At 32.3% G+C, this 17,983-nt stretch overlaps 1 protein-coding gene across 1 annotated transcript in view; it reads right to left on the minus strand.

The window, feature by feature from the left end:
* Positions 1-17,983, minus strand: part of cwo (transcription factor cwo) — an 86,233-nt gene that overhangs the window by 38,510 nt on the left and 29,740 nt on the right. The gene's annotated exons all lie outside the window — the stretch shown is intronic.

Consider the following 17,983-nt stretch of genomic DNA (forward strand, 5'->3'; position numbering starts at 1 on the left):
TAATAAATGATGAAAGCTTCACTTAAGCAATTATCCAATATCACGAATAGAATAAATCTTTTTTTAGGTAATAATAAAACTACTTGTGTAGGTGATTTAATGCACTCTAATAATGTTTAAATTATGGAATTGTTGTGAAGATTATAAATTAATAAATCAACAGTATAAAGTTTATTTTTTTCAGCTTAGAAATATTAGCCTCATAGTGGACTAAAATCATCCAAACATTAATGTATTTAAATCATCATGTAATTCTAACGAAATATCACATCATTGTAATAAATATAAGTAATTACATATTTGATTTTATGTATTTTATGTAAATCACATGTATAAAATAGTTTTGACGTTTTGAATTGTCACACTTTGTTGAATTAATATGATTATTATACTTTTGACAAGTGGTAGATTGATAAAAAAAAATTTGGTAAAAGTCCAAATAATACATGAGTATTTATGAACGAAAATATATATTTTAACTTATAAACTTAACTTATAAATTCACTCTAAACGAATGATTCACGATATTATAAATTACCATCTTTTCAATTGACTTCAATAGATATTAGTAATGAGAAATCATAGCGTAATCGTTTAATCATGAATAATACGATCTTAAGGACGACTTTGTAATTTTTCTTTAAAAATTAAAAATGATTTTAATATTAAAGATCAAATATCGCTTTATCTGCTGCATTTATGTTTATTTTATCTGCATTATTTATGTTTGCTTATTATTAATTTTTCTTAATCAAATATTTACCCACTAATTTAATGATTTAAAATGTTACAAATAAAATTGAAATTATAGTTTATAACTATAGGCTGTCTTTATTTTAAGTTAATTGAAAATTTGTATGCTTAATTAAATGTTTGATAAAAATTGGAAATTTCAATTGAATAATAATTATTTGTCTTAGATTGAGAACGAAACGATTATATCTAAAAATATTTGTTTTCGATTAAATTTGAATAGCAGTTGATGTCGTTAAATTATCATCTAATCTCTTCGAGTTTTTCTTCTTTATCTCAAAAATTATTGATATACAATAACTTTTTTATTATTGTACAATACGGTTATAATGTTTACGTAAGAAAATATAATTATTTATCTAATAATTGTAGCCAGGCAATAGAGTTTTATTAATAACTACGAAGGCGGGTTTTTTTTTAGAAAGTAACTTAATATCGCATTAAGTGTAAATGATAAGTTTATTCGACCTGAATTTTAATTATTTTTCATTTCTAGACATTATTTAACATATTATAATAATAATAATTTATTTCCCTATTTATTAAACATTTCAAGTTCTTTTAAGAGAGTAAGTCGTTAAGCCTGTCGTATAATGGAAAAAAAAAATATTCAATAAATATCGTTGCTTTGGAGAATAACTTTTACTAAAAAGTTGAAAAACAAATGTCATGGGTTCAAAATTTTTGCAATTCATTAAGTCTCATTTAAGTTTTCATTTTCAGTAAAAAGTTTTATCTAATTACATAATTGCAATAAATGTCTATTAGTTTAACCTAGGTTGCTTTATCCTAAATGGCTAAGAGTAATAAAATGAGCTGGAAATTCGATCTTAAGTAAGTACTATTGTAGGTAGTAAACACATTAACCATCCTTTACCCACACATTGCATTTATAACGATAGCACAAGCCTTGTGATACAGTTCGGAACATTGTTCGTGAACTCTCAAAGACACGAAAAAATTGTCGAAATATCCCTTTAGGCCAACAAAAAAGCTTCACCATTAGTGGAGGAAATTAATTTCAGCGTTAATCGAAAATCCATACTCGAAATCCTGTCATTTGCAGCTTCCTTCAACAAACATCCACTGGACTGATAAATCTCTCTTGTAGACAGGCGACAAGCAAAGCAAAAGCAATCAATCGTTATTAATAATACGAAACATCTCACATATGAGAATAGCAGAATAGCAGCAGACGATCTATTCCAACTTTGCAGCCTCTAAATTTATTCGTAACTTATCTCACCACTTAACGCCTTATCGTCAAATAAATTCCTCATTCGCTGACTCAGTCACGACTTTCAATCTCTTTCTAAATTCCATTATAGAAAATGAGAAAACATCTCGATATCTTCTTGATAATAATTGAATTTGTCATATGTTTGAAATTTTCCATTGCTCTTGGGTGTCGCGTCGACCAGTGAAAAAGCCCAGCGTCATAAGCCATTTGTCTCCTACAATAATCCTACAATAAACCTACAATAAACCTACAATAAACCTACAATAAACCTACAATAAACCTACAATAAACCTACAATAAACCTACAATAAACCTACACAATAAACCTACAATAAACCTACAATAAACCTACAATAAACCTACAATAAACCTCGTTGTTAATAATTCTTTAATTACTCCATTTATTATATTCATCATTTTGAGTAGTGTGAGGTCAATTTGCGTTGATAGGCACCAGTAGCGCCAAATATCCCGATATATCCCGACGATAATTTACTAAACTTTTTATTTACAATACTTGAATCAATCACGTTTACAAGCTCTTACAAGCGATGGTGATATTATCACTGACGTTACATTTGAGATAAGTTCAATTGTATTTTAGAGGCTGGATATTGGAATTTCTAAATGTTTCAATCATTATTTCCACTCAATCGATCGTTGTGTGTTGTTGCCCATCGTAGTCTAAATTTTGGCATCCGATGTACACGCCATTAAATGATTACCGAGACGACTTACTCGAGACGACTTAGCCAAATTATAAAGAGATTACGTGTCTCGACAGAGATGGCGGACTCATCAAGCCAACGACGAGTCTGTCTGTCTCTCCTTTCTTCTTACGACTGACATTATATTTCATAAGTAACGTTTAAGTCAGCCTCAAACCTATCCTCCATCTCCACCCCCCGATCATCCCCTCCCCCTCCCCATCCCCATCCCCATCCCCATCCCCCTCGCCCCTTCCTCACCGCCCTATCGCTCTATTCGCAACCTCCTCTGGTACACGACGACGACAGCAGACGCCAAAATACATTGAGAGTTACCCACTGACTGGTGACAACTAAACTCTTTCATTGTCGAGCGCTTATTCAAGATAATGGCAAGGTTGAAACAGTTGAAGTGAAATTATTATCTATTTACGACATTGTATTATGATCGATAGCGCAGATACATTATGCGCATATTGCTGAGAATATTAAAAACATCTATCACTCACTACTAGCCCCACCCAATTAATATTTGGTAGAAAAGAAGAGTCATGGTAAAAGAAAATGTTCTGAAAACGACGATACCTCCCCCCCCCCCATCGACTCCCCCACGCGAATTACCCATCGCAAACTCTGATAAACGTAGTAATTTTATCGAGAAAAGAAATGTTAATTATATATATAAGGGCATTAATTTACGTGGCAGACCACCACCAACTGTAAATCGATCGAAACAATGGATTGATTGATCGAATTAACGAAAGGAAGAAATGAAAAAAGGATATTGCAATTAAAGACACGGAACTTTACTTAATGCATTTGCTAAACACTCTTGTCGTGTATTAGATTTCGCCACCTATGACATAATCTGGGTACTATCAGAGAACTTCTAAATAGCGACTTAATAAACGTCAGTATTTGTTCGGTCCTGAGAGCCATGGCGCGCTAATCATCAAATTTAAATACGATAACGAAGGATTTATATGAAGGATCTTTCGCTTATAACGTGCATGACGGTCGCTTTTTGCATGTAAAAATGTTCAAAGTTCTCACCTTTTCAACGCATTATAGCCTATGCAATGATAAATATATGGAAATTGATTTTGCCGATATCTTGAATCTTGAATTACGCGAATATTATTTAAACGGATAATGATGAAACGAATTTTATTAAACACCAATCATTATTATACCCCATATAGTCGCTTAGTGAGGGCTATCGTCAAATAATAATAAATTCAATAAAGTCCACGTTTAATTCATTGTGTTATTATGGAAGTATTTGAAAATACATATTACCTAGAGATTTATAATTTATTAGTACAGCAACATAGTCATGAACATTAGGATTTCGTAACAGTACTTTATAGACATTTCATTCAAACGAATGAACTTAATTGTTAAATATATTTTTTAAATATAATTAAAATATTATCAAAGATTTTTGCTTATCTTTATGTTTTAGTCCAAAATTATGTGCCCCAGTGACATTTAAATTAATTCAATAATATTAAATTTAAAATATTTGAAAAAACTAATGTCTTACAGTTGAATGAAATTGATTTAAAAAAATATCAAATATAATTTAACGTTTGGAAATATCATCTTTAAACGACTTTATTGAAATTATTTTATCCTCTATACTGTAGAAAGAAATACATTTCTAATGTGAGTATTTGCATTCGAAACATATTTTACGGTTGAATATCATTGATTTAAAGACGAGAATTTATTCACACATTTAAAGATCAATTAACTCGTAAGTAATTATTTTAATATCCTGATTATAAATTTGCTTAGTTTTACATTTTATCAAACAGATGTAAAAAAATATATAATTATAGTTTTATCGTGAATTAACGAGTTCTGTCTGTATTTGATTATATATTGTCCGGGCTAATTATAACTTTTTAAATTAAAGTATTTGCACGCTAATTAAGTTTACGAGTAATTCAAGAATGAAGTAATTCTATCAAATTTGCGAAATCGTTTTATAAAAATTTAATGCATAGATATTATCTTAATTATCAATTAACGATTCTTATTAATGCTCCCAATGGTCCCAATACACGACCTCTTTATCAATTTAATTTCTAGTTCTTTTTACACTCAATATAATATATTAAACAAAACAAAAACAAAACAAAAAGAAAAAAAAGAAAGAAAAGAAAAAAAACTATAAATTCAGCGGATTATATAAATCCCATCTCAAGTATAAATTTTAAATTTTCGTATTAAAATACATTCTCTTCAAATACAATACTAATTTTCTACAAATAGCTGTTCAATTCTACATTTCGATCGACACACGCTTGCTGTCTTCGTCTTCTCTTCTCGTACGAAATATTTTAAAGATACGTTTATTTTCAGACTACGTACAAATACTATTCGATTTGCAAATACGTGGATAAACAAGAATGAATATAATTAAAAAAAAAAAAAAAAAAAAAAAAAAAAAAAAAAAAAAAAAAAAAAAAAAAAAAAAAAAAAGCCAACAAACTAATGGTATTATTAATGCATAGGATGTTATAGAAAAAAGTATTGTGTTATTGTCCATTGAGAGGTTAGTTTAATGTTAATTGATTGATGTTCAGATTTTAATAAGATTTGTAGTCAGAGACAAGCTTTATTAACACATTTCATTCGGATTTAAATTACAGTTTAATCCAATACGAAATTTTGGTAGAAATTGCAAATGATAGCGTTGCAGTTGATTTACTATTATGTCAAGCAAATAATAAAAAATATTAATATCTTCATTGGAGTATGAAAATTAAAAAATTCTATTTATTAAATTGTAATTATGCGTATTAATAAAATTATATTTGTATTTATCAAATATAATAGTAATTATCAAAAGTAGAAATAAATTGTTCACGCTTTTACCTTTTATCTCCTATTCCAGGCAAACATTGAAACATATTATTCTTATTCTTTCTTTTATTCCTAATTATCTAATACCATTAAACTTTATTAATTTTACTTACAAAGTATAAACTATGTAATATAATCCAAGACTTATTAAAAAAGAACAAATAGTTGGTATATGCTAATTTTTCAGCTCGCCGCGCAATTTTCATTGCAGGGAAACGACGTTTACCATTTCACTTATGTTTATCTTAAGCATTAATCGACTCTTTACTATTCAACATTAAACGTATTTACTGGAAAATGTTGTAAACGATAAGATTGGATGAATAAAATTATACTCACATCGCAGCTATAACGATGTCTGAATCTTATAGCTCAAGTAATGCTTTTCTGCTGCTTCGTCATTGCCTTTTAAAATTATTCAGATGCAAACAATTTTCACACATAATTGTATAAGCTATTAGTAAGGAATAAGGTGTACGAAATTTTTTAAACAATCTACGAGTTATTAATTATAAATGATAAGTCTTTAGATAGCCAACGTATATAAGTCCTTACCCTACGGACGATATATTTGCCTTGTAAATCTTTAGTATTAAATGTATTCTCGCGACGAATTCAATTGATAATTAACAATTATAGATGGCGATGGCATATTTTTTTTTTCCTTTTATTTTTAATGACTCTGGGGAATATGGGTAAGGGAGAATCGTTTAAAAGGCATTAAGCACAAAACAAAAACAAAACAAAAACAAAAACAAAAACAAAAATAAACAAAAAAAAAACAAAAAGAAACAAAAAAAAACAAAAAAAAAAAAAAAAAAAAACAAAAAAAAAAACAAAACAAAAAAAAAAAACCAAACAAAAAAAAACGTAGCGAACTCGTAATGCATTGTAAAAGGCCAACAGGAGTTAATACAATTCCGAATACTCATTGCACGTAATATTGCTATTCGTAGTATTTCCTTTCTAACCAAACGTAAGAGAGAAACATAGCGTCGTTACAAATAATTAACCGAATGGATACACCGATTCATTGTAGACCATAAACATGAATTGAGCTGAGCATGAGAAAAAAGTAGGTGGTGGGGTATCGGTGGACGGGGGATCGTGGGGGTGGGGCGGTGCACCACGGCTGGTGCTCATGGGCCTCGTGAGGGGTTGGGGGAGAGGCAGTAGTTACGCAATGGAAAATGCAACTGATAAACGGCAAGAGCGTAGCTGCAGTCAGGTGCACCTCGTCAGGCCACTCAGGTGCACTCTCGCGCAATCGCGCTCGCCTTTTTCCTCTATCCATCAAACGTTCCGCTTCTAATTGCAAAATGCGCGGCGCGTAAATTGCAAATGAACACAATGGGCGCAGGGCGCCTCCGCCGCCACCGCCGCCACCGCCGCCACTACCGCCACCGCTTCAAATTCAAAATGCCGCGGCCTAGAGTCACGTGAGCGACTAACGCAACGACTTGTAAACTGTCGCCGCTGACCTGCCTACGCCTCATTAATAGTCGATTAAGCGATCCCGAGGTGTGCTGCTATTGAGTTATGTACGGGATCGAGGGAACGAGCCAAGTGATTGCCGATGGATTATCGGATCGTGCTTCATTTATCAGTTTAACTAGTTTAGCCAATTCGATAAAAGCGTTGCGTTCGCAGGACATTGAAAATCCGCGCTACTTAAAAGGATAATGGAAGAGCACGTATAAGACACCACTGCTGCAATTACGTTCGGCTCTGTTCCCTACAAATTTATTATAAATTTACTTGACAATGAGAAAAGATAAATCGATCGATAGATGGATATCGTTAGATCCGAGTTTTATTATTATGCAAATCCTAGCGACATTTTCATGCAAATGCAACGTACAAACAAATGAATGACCTATTGGAGTAATGCTGATGTTGGAGCGGCAAATACTGAAAATATATTAGCATTCCTGACATCCATCCATGCAAAGTCGCACCGTCCGATTAATCTCAATGAGATTTTCCAAGAGTCGCGCGCGTATTAACCTTGAAAATGCAAAACTGATCCGATCGACCGATCGCTCGATCCTGCTTGGAGCATCGCTCGTGCGCAATCGTGCCTGATCACGTCTTCCGCGCGTGTTCAGTTCAATCCATTCAATTTTAGGACAAGAAGCAAGCAAGACGGTGAACAGCGATGTTCGGTTGTTATTATAATTCTTCGGATTTGCTTTTATTCTATTTATTTATTTATTTATTTTCTTTTTCTTTGCTGGCACCTCGTAAGGGAATGTCGCCTCGTACTAACGAGGTTATTAATTAAATAATCTTCCGGAACATTATGGATTGCTACGTTCTGAAAATATCTTAATGCTTCAATATTATTAATTTTTCATGTTGTGATAATACTTTTTACAAAGTAATTACAAAATTACAAACTATAAATACGTAATTTACAATTGATAATGTATTTATCATTCTAATATTGAGAGGATAAAATTTCTTAATTTTAAACGTGAATGTCTTTCTGCTTGAGCTACAATTCCTTTACTCTATAAAATTCTCTACGATCTAAATTATTCGAGAACTTAAATTTTATACATTAAAGACACGTTGCAACATATTAATGACTTGGATAATTCTTTTTAGCATAGCACTTTAAAGCATAATTATTTTAAGCTTTTATAATACAGTCGTATTGCGTTGAAAAATAACAAATTTCTATATGTCTTCCTTCTTTTTTTTTTTTGTTTGTTAGTTGAGTTCGAGGTAAAGTGTAAGTAAAAAGCTTAATTAATTAATTGCAATATCAAGCCTAAATGCAATGTAAAAATTCTTATGAAATGGCGAAATAACCATGAAATATTGGTAAACATTGTATACTATTTTGGCAACTTTCTACAATAGATTTATTAATTAATAAAACACGTAAAGAATAAGAATGAGGCATTTAATTATATTATATTTAATTATATAAATAAATTCGATAATACATCAATTATTTTACAATAAAGCATTTGATCACTTCCCCTACAATTTTCCTCCTATAGTTAAGAACGATTTTATCTACAATAGATTTACGCAACTACTTAATTATATAAATATGCAAAGCAATATGTTGATAATAGTTTATTTATGCCCTATGAAAATAAATGAATAATAATCAATTAAAAGAATTCGAGAATCATTCGTAAACTAAAAGCAAAGATTTTTCATTAATTAATATCGTTAAACATAAATAAAGTAACCAGATTTTTTTTACATAAAACCTTAACACTTGTACAATGTCTCTTTGCTTTACGATAATCATACGTAATACGATATATTGACGTTTGAGAAAAAATTGCCTTTCATTTTTCAATACATGGATTTTCTAACAATTGACAATAAATGTAGTAACACTTTTCCTTATTTATTTAAGAAAAAAAGAAAAAAAGAAAACAACAACAACAACAACTATTCACCACACTCAAATTTATCGATGTTCATTATGAACCATCAAACGCATGTTTAATCTGTTCGTTCATTTATTGTTCTTCTTTCAATAGATGGTTGCGTGCAGCCTTTCACTCTTGAAAAATGCAACAGCGGCCGATTGCATGATAGAAAGCGACACTACACGTTGCGTTGAATTTCATATTGGAATTCTTGTTAAGGTGTCAGTTGAATTCAGATGATTTTATAAAAGAAATAGAAATCTGCTGTTTTTCAATGTAATTTCATACCTCGACAATTAATCAAAGCTACGGGTAAATAAGAAAATAAATTAACTTTATGACTGAATTATACTAAATTTATTTTCAATATTTTCAAGTTCATAAATTTCAGCTCTAAATTATACCTATAAATTACTTTAATTTTTCGTAATTTACTGGATAAATAAATAGGAAAAAAGTACCGATATACAAGTTATACGAGTGAGCAAAAAATCACCGCTGGAATTTGGAATTGTATTCTTACCAACACGTACACTTGAAAATAATACGTTTTAGAGTGCTTAATGATTAATTTATATCTTCCTTTCTTAAATCACATAGTGCACTATTTCATTATAATAGGCGCGCAAGAAAGAATGCGAACTCGTACATGTTCATATTACATAAAATTACATATAAATAATTAAGCTTAATTGTAACCTACTTCACGCGCTTTACGGTATACACTACACTACACTACACGACACTACACTACACTACACTACACTACGCGCACACACACACACACACACACACGCACGCACTCACACGCACACGCACACGCGCGCGCACTCACACGCACACACGCGCGCACGCACATACACACGCACGCACGGACACACGCGCGTACGCAAGCGTGTGCGAACTATATAAAGAAAACAGAAAAAAAAAAAGAAATTATAAGAAAAACGTTTTCTTCGCGAAATTTAGATTATGTCTCATAAATCAATTTGAAGACATTTTGCGTAAATTATTTGATCTTAAAACTGAATATTTTGCTGAATTTTATTGCAACTACAAAATGCGAAAATAATAAATTCAACAAATGTAATATCCACTCGCACACTAATTGTGAATGAAAAAAGATAAATTTCCAGTAATTATCATCGTGGCAAATTCAATGGGGGATAAAGTTTTGGCACATATTAATAACGTCCCACGCATCGGCTTAATTACAGGTTAAATTAAATGCCAAAGTCAACGAATAAAAGAAAAGAAGAGAAACGGATAATTTGTTTAATAAATTACAGGAGCATTGGATAACGATCTACAACCATTTATGGCTCCGACGATACTATGCAGCCCCGATTAAACGACACCAAGGGAAAACGGAACTTTACACCTCAAGGGATCTATTAATATACTCGCTGACTGCGCTACTTAACCCCCCGATCTCTCTCTCTCTCTCTCTCTCTCTCTCTCTCTCTCTCTCTCTCTCTGTGTGTCTCTCTGTGTCTATCACTGCTCTTACAATTCAATATTAGATGCGTAGGTGTTGGTGCGCACAATTAGCTCACAGGTATATAACTAACGATCATGACACGTTATACTAGTCACGTGTGCACAACAGACGTTGTTTTTATTCGTCACCTAGAACGATGACGACATATGGCAAATGTTTTTTTTTCCAATTAGGGCGAATTCTCGTGAGTATCCGAGTTAATTTCGCGTGACCGATGGATTAACATTTGATTGAGTTAATAGTCAAAATGGTGGTGTACGATGAAGTAATTTAATACTAAAGCGCGTAATTTATAGCATCACATAGAAAGGTTTGAGAAACAGATATAATAATTATTAGAAGGTTCGTTTATAACTTTATAGGAATATATTAATAACGTAATATGACATTAAACACGAGTGTTTCCTTTTTCTTTTTCTTTTTTCTTGCAATCTTAATTAAAATTGAAGAAAAACATACCTACGATACAATTTATTTATGTGTAACTAATAGTGTCAGTTATTAGTTTAATGATATGAATGGTATGAATAATTTTTACATTTAAAAATTGGAAAAATCTTTCTTTTAAAAATATTGAAATATTTCGGTCAATTTTGCTTATTATATATACAAACTATATATATATATCTCTCTTTCTCTCTCTCTAATACTTCGTAACGAGTGTCTTATGAAAATGCTACATGCGACAAAAACAAGTATATTTTAGCATTTAATTAACTTTCCTGTCGATTAATAAAATTGTCGTAGCTAAGTTTTAATAATAGCGGCAAAAACACAATTTTTCATATATATATATATATATAGTAAATCTGGAAGTTGTTATGGAAAACAGTCTTTTGTAAAATATTGGTATTTATACTTTTATTTAATTACAGACTGATTCTAAAATCTACATGATTATCCAACGTCTCTCTCATAAATAATATAGCATAATTCTACTTTTCACTAACTCAAAATAACAGTATTTACTACTTTAAAGATTATTTTTAAATTTTCGTAAATAAAAGAAATAAAAAAAAATAAAAACCAAAAGAATAAGCAAATCCCTCACACTTATCGTTAATATGCTTCCAATTTTTAATTAGATAATAATTATTTTACCAAATAGTTACGCTAATAACTCAAAATGAATAAACAAACTTTTGTATCGATTTTTATTCACGTAATTGAATTATCTTGTCAGTATTATTCAAATTTAAAATTTCCTATTTGCTTAATAAATATTTAAGAACTTCTGGACTTATTATATAAAGAATTTGTGTTAATAATCTACGATATTATCTTCTACGTAAAAAATGAGGTTTAATAGTTAGACAATATTGTTTTTGTGAAAGTACAAACTAAATGAAAAATTACCCCCGATTATGCATAAATGAATATTCTGGAATTTTGAAAATTTTGACTGCGTATTTAGATTTTGAATTCTAGACATGTAGCACAACATTTATCATTGTCAGTAATACATTTTGACACAATTTTTATTGAAAATCTTCTCCTATTCATCATCATAACTCTTATTACTACTTTTTTTCTTTTTTATTTTTATTTTTTATTTTATTAAAATGCTAATTACACTACTTTATTCAATAATAATTATAATCAATAATGTTGCAATAGTTCCACGTTAAAATAAACCAATCATTGTAACATTTTCCGGCTTAATTTATATCTATGTAAGCTTCATCGACATTATTTTTCTTCTTATTATTTATGTTTCTAACATTTATATTTTTTCTGCTAACAATTTTTATCTAAAAATATTCCATTCGTATACTTCATAATATTATGACATCATGCATATGCTATGGAATTTTTCTATTTTTCATCGTTACGACCAATACATTAACCAATTCATAAATATAATGATCACGAGATCTTTTCTTTCAATGTAGATGTGAATGACACATAACGATGCGAAGACATCTAAACTAACGATTATAAATTTAAAAGAAATAAAAATTCGTACTTCCAATGAAAAAACAAATAAAATAAAATAAAATAATAAAAGAAAATAAAAGAAGAAAATAAGAAAATAATAATTACTACATTCTGATAAAAAAAATTTTTGATATAAATTTCATGTACTAGTAGTAAAATGTACTAGTAGTGAAAGGTAAAGTAACAAACAATTCTAATTTGTAAAACAAAGTTTTTATAAAAAAAAAAAAAAAAAAAAGAAAAAAAAAGTGTACGGTAACACTATGAATTAACGTAACTAATAATTAATTCGAACAATTACAATCAGACATTTATTCATCAATTAACAAATTTTTTTTCGTTTTTTTTTTTTTTTTTTTTTTTTTTTTTTTGTTTAAGCCATTGATAGTATTCGATTACTTTGTCATTTTAGCGTAATATTGAAATTAATTCACTAATTAAAAAGAAATGCGTGAATGGTCATTGAAGGAATGCCAGCAACAGAAAAATTTATCTCCAAGAGCAATATCCAAATGAAAAGTATTTTATATACTGGATTGTCAGTGAAAGAATATTTACTTATCAATCATTGATAAACACAGGACGTGGAATAAAGTCTCTTTCGACTGTGAATCTCGTCGATGCTCCTCTCCATGCAACTTTCTACAATAATCTTCATCGAAGAGGCAAAAAGGTGCGCGCTTTGCACATTATGACCAACTACACGGCATCGCGTGGCTAAACTCCTCGTTTCTCTCCTGGAGCCTTCGTTTCGCACAGACACGAAGGACACGTGCTCCTTTCTCCACCACGGAATCCGGAATTTGCGCTCTAAAGTCACTATCCGCCGAACGCAAATGTGGACAAATAGCGAGGAATTACATCGGATCCCATGTCTTTCGATGGCTTGGACGAATGGTTCATTAATTTCCATGGCAATCCAAGTTGTCAGCAAGAGCGAATCGCCGACTGACAAATAATTACGAGAGATGCAATTTACGAATTTTAGCTGCTTGAGCAATCGCCCCTCCCCCATCCCCACCCCCTTCATTATTGCTTGAAAAATTCACGGATTTCTTTTTCATTAGTGAGCGCGGCTTATAAATTAAAAATTAGCGCGCCATTACAATCTCAACTCAATTAGCCGAGTCAATTTACAATACTTTTTGAGAAACTCGAGTCGACTAATATTAAAAATAATTTCCTTTTTCTCTCCTCGTTTTGTATCCACACATTGAAATTCGCCTTGGCGCAAGCCAACGGATCTCGTTAATTAAAACATAAAATGTAGATTACTCGCCGGATCTCATAATATTCTCCTACTATATTCTCATTACGTCGAGCGCTATTCGCAATAAACAAAGCCCCCGATCAACTGACAGCCAAAGGACATTTCGCAAGAGCTTCGCGTCCTGGGGTGATTAAAAATTTTCCAAAACTATTTCTAAAATTAAGTAATACCCCGTCAGCGCCCGCTCATCCAACAATACCAACGCCAACGGCCATAGGTCGTACATTACTAATCGACCGGGAGACAACGGGAGCTCGGGATTAAAGGAAGAATCGAATTACAAAATGCAAAATACAAGAGGCGTCGGCACCTTCGCGTCTAAAGAGCAGGAGAGGCGCTACTTAAACGACTTCACTCCGCTCGCTCTATACCGTATATGTATATGTAGGTGGCGCGTCGTTGTAAAAATGCTAACCTACATCATATAAGCGACGGTCCGTAAGCGCGTGGCTTGCAACGTGACTTTGGCCTCGTGTGAGCGTAATAACGTCTCTCCTTCTCTACACCCCCCTCCCCTTCTCTCATTCACTCACTCACTCACTCACTCGCTCACTCACTCACTCACTCTCTACAGCTGCATCTGTCGATCTGTTAAATTCCAAGCTTTTGAGAGAAGGCGGCACTCGCCATCTGTTTGCTGGGATTTTTTTGATTATTCATTCAAATGTTAATCGATTATAATGAAATAATAACGACGACCGCCATGAATTCTTCGTCGGACTACAATTAAAGGCCTTTAAGCTGCTTTCGCGATTGAATAATATGTAACTCTAATATTTGAATGGACTTTTCGCACGGACTAATGTATGGGATGATACGATATCACTCCACCTCTATTAAGTCTCACGTGTCAAGAATTTTTTACTAAGGTAACGGAACAACAAGTGCCTTTGAGCAAAAATAATATTTACTTTGAGCGTTTCACGAAAAAACGCCGAGGACGAAATGTGGCCTTGGAGTTGCGTCTCCGCTTATTGCTGATCACGTAGGCTCGCGAATGAAGAAATCGTCGAGTCTAGCCTTAAAATTATAAGCTTCGGTCATCCCGTAGAATTAAATTTAATGACGATTTTCATTAATTTTCATTCGTCATTGTGAAGATGGAGATAAGCAAATTTGACTTTTCCAGAAAATTCTTTTCCATAATTTAATCCTTTTTCTTTTTTTTTTCATTCCTCTTTCGACCCGACACCTCCTCCCCGCCCCCTCCCTCACTCCCTCCATCGTCCTCACCAACCCCCTCACCGCCCCCATCACTCCCCGTCGCCACCACCGTAATACCTAACGTCGCTAAATATCGAATATCCAATACTCTAAACACGTAAATACGAATGAAAAAAAGGCGAAAAATTATTGTAATTAGACTGGTAATCAACGTCAACGCAACGTGTTACACAGAAATGTAAGGGTGTTAAAGCGGTAAACCCCAGTGGATTCTTCGAACATCGGAATTATCGGAAGCGAGCGAAAGCCGAGGCATCGAATTATCGGCCCGTTATTAAATCAGCGCAAGCTCCCGCAGCATTATCGACGTACACTAATAAATAATATCGCGCAATGAAAGCAAAATGTTTGTAATATCGCGGGCAAGGCGATAAGAAGCGCCAGAGCCGATTTATCGGGCGAGTTCATCCATCCCGAGCGGAGCTGCAATCGCAGCTTCCCGCGGCGCACGCGAGCCCGATCGACTATTTCGCGAATTTATCGCTCAAGCGAGTGCGCGACGAGGCGACCCTGAAGCACCGACTCGCTTCCACGGCTGCACGTGCACCGAGTCGAGGCCGATGCGCCTCTTACGTGCACGTGCAGATTATGAATTCGCCGAGACGAAATGTCAGCGGGAGCAGTGGGAAAGCCAAGCTCTTGCGCTTCTACCATCCTATCTGGCCGTTGATTTAAATGATTCTCTTGGGTCATCGACTGCACGACATTTTCATTTTAATTTTTATCTTTATCATTTCATTTTCATTCTCTCGTTTTTACTTTTTTTTACCCCCGTTTTTTCATCCTCTCTACCTCCCTCGTCGCCCCCCCCGCCCTCCTAGCGCTGCAGGGGGACTCGTTGGAACGAGTCACTAATGGGACATAAGACAAAGTACACTATTACGTTTTCCTCTTACCACGTTAATGCCGCTTGTACGCGCAATCGAGCCTTTTACTGTCGTTCTGTCGTTGTCAAGCATTTGTCCTACGTATTTGTAGGATTATTTCATCAACAATTTGCAATAGCTCTTACCAAGTCGCTTGCACATTCATATTCTATAAATAATATCGTATAATTTTGGACTTTTGATAAAAAAAAAAAAAAAAAAAAAAATTACGAGTCAAATATTCGCAACTGACTTTTTACACTCACGATAATTCTATTAATGAGAACATTGCGAATATCTTGAGCCAAATTAAAATATTATAGTATACTCGGTGTTAGCTAATTAGAGACTTAGGTGAAATACATGTAATGAGAGTAACTTGGACCATCTACGTCCCTAGCAAGTCCCATCGCTCGAAACATAGTGATAATTGTACACGTTAATATGTAATTAAATACACAAATATGACGCAAATATAATGATATTCAATCATTATATGCTTCATAAATCGAAAGACGTAAAAAAAAAAAAAAAAAAGAAGAAGAAGAAAAAAAAGTGCCTGAACGGGAACCGCAATGTAAACTATGTTCCCACTGAATTCTCGGCACAAACTGTCGGTGGAATCACGCGAGTTATGAATAACCAGTGCGGAATCTCTTGCCATATCTAAGAATAATTCCCTGGACACCAGAATAGACTCGTTAAGGGACGCGCCGATGATTCGTCCGACCCGAATTCGTGCTTCATCCAATTCTCCTCCAATCCCCTCCCCCTCCTTTCTTACCAGTCAGAGGAGAAATAAGCAACCTATATCGTACTTTATCTACTTATAAATTCTTTTCAATCCCTCTCACTCACTCATTCTCTCTCTCTCTCTCTCTCTCTCTCTCTCTAATTAATCTCTCAAACTAATACAAGTTGCTGAAACTATTGCAATCTTCAATGAACATTTATTAAAAAAAACACACACAATAATAATAATAATAATAATAATAATAATAATCATAATAATAAAGGGAAGAAGTTGAAAAACAGTACAAAAAACAGTTGAAAGTTCGTCTCGGTATTTAGGAATATCAAATTAAACATTATCAAAATTGACATGAAATATTAACTATTTTAAGACTTAAACGTAAAATCTAAAAACTACAAATTAAATTCATATTATGAGCAAGCCACGTCACCGTATAATGGACACATAATACATAAATATATTAATTATTGTACGCAATCTTATCGTATTAATAAGCTATATAAATATAAATATAAATATAAATTAGAAATTCTATCCTAAAGGTGAGATGATTTATGATTGTCTATTTAGACACAAAATAGGATCTTATACAATGTGATGTAAATTTAGAATATTCAAAAATAAAGAGCTTAAGAAACTATTTGCAGTGAAACCAGTCAAACAACAACAGAAGAACATAAAAAGAAAAATTAGAAGGAAATGCAAGTTACGTAATAATAAAATTGAGAACCACAAATAGTCAAAGATCAAAGGTATTATCGTTAGGAAAATTATATATTAATTTTATATATTATTTTATATTATAATTTTATATAATAAAATTATATATATATATATATGATAGGAAAATAAAAACCAAAACAACGTATTCTAACGATCAGGTTGCAAAAATTTCTTTATAAATTAAATTTAATTAAATTTTAATTGATATTACAATAAGTCAACTAAATAATACGAATAACGGATGGCATGTAAAATCATATATATTTTTTTAAAGTTACGATTCTGGCGAAAAATTACATTTTTAATTCCTAAATATATAATAAATCATCCTTTATCGTAAAAATTGTTTCAAAACATCCGAAACGCGATTTCTAATGAGATTTTAATTCCTCGTTTAGCAAAGCCACTCATTATCGTATATCGTATATCGTATGAGCACGAGGTAATTGTTAGGGGTATTTACTAAAATATATTACAAATTGTAATCAACTACATTAGGAGAAATTAAATTCAAATGGACGGACTTTTAGGTTAAAAATTCTTTTGCGTCACATTCGATTATCGTCGTGAAACTTTTATAAATACGAAAAACTATGTTTTCGCATTTATAATATCATCTCAGTAATATTTTCATAATTTCAGATAATATTGAATAAATGGCAAATTTTTCATAGATCGACCCCCTCCCCTTCCTCCCGCCGGTCCCTCGCTCCCCCCCCCCCCCCCCCCACACCC

The sequence above is a fragment of the Ceratosolen solmsi genome, unplaced genomic scaffold, assembly GCF_000503995.2.
Source record: "Ceratosolen solmsi marchali unplaced genomic scaffold, CerSol_1.0 scaffold3, whole genome shotgun sequence".
NCBI classification, from domain to species: Eukaryota; Metazoa; Arthropoda; class Insecta; order Hymenoptera; family Agaonidae; genus Ceratosolen; species Ceratosolen solmsi.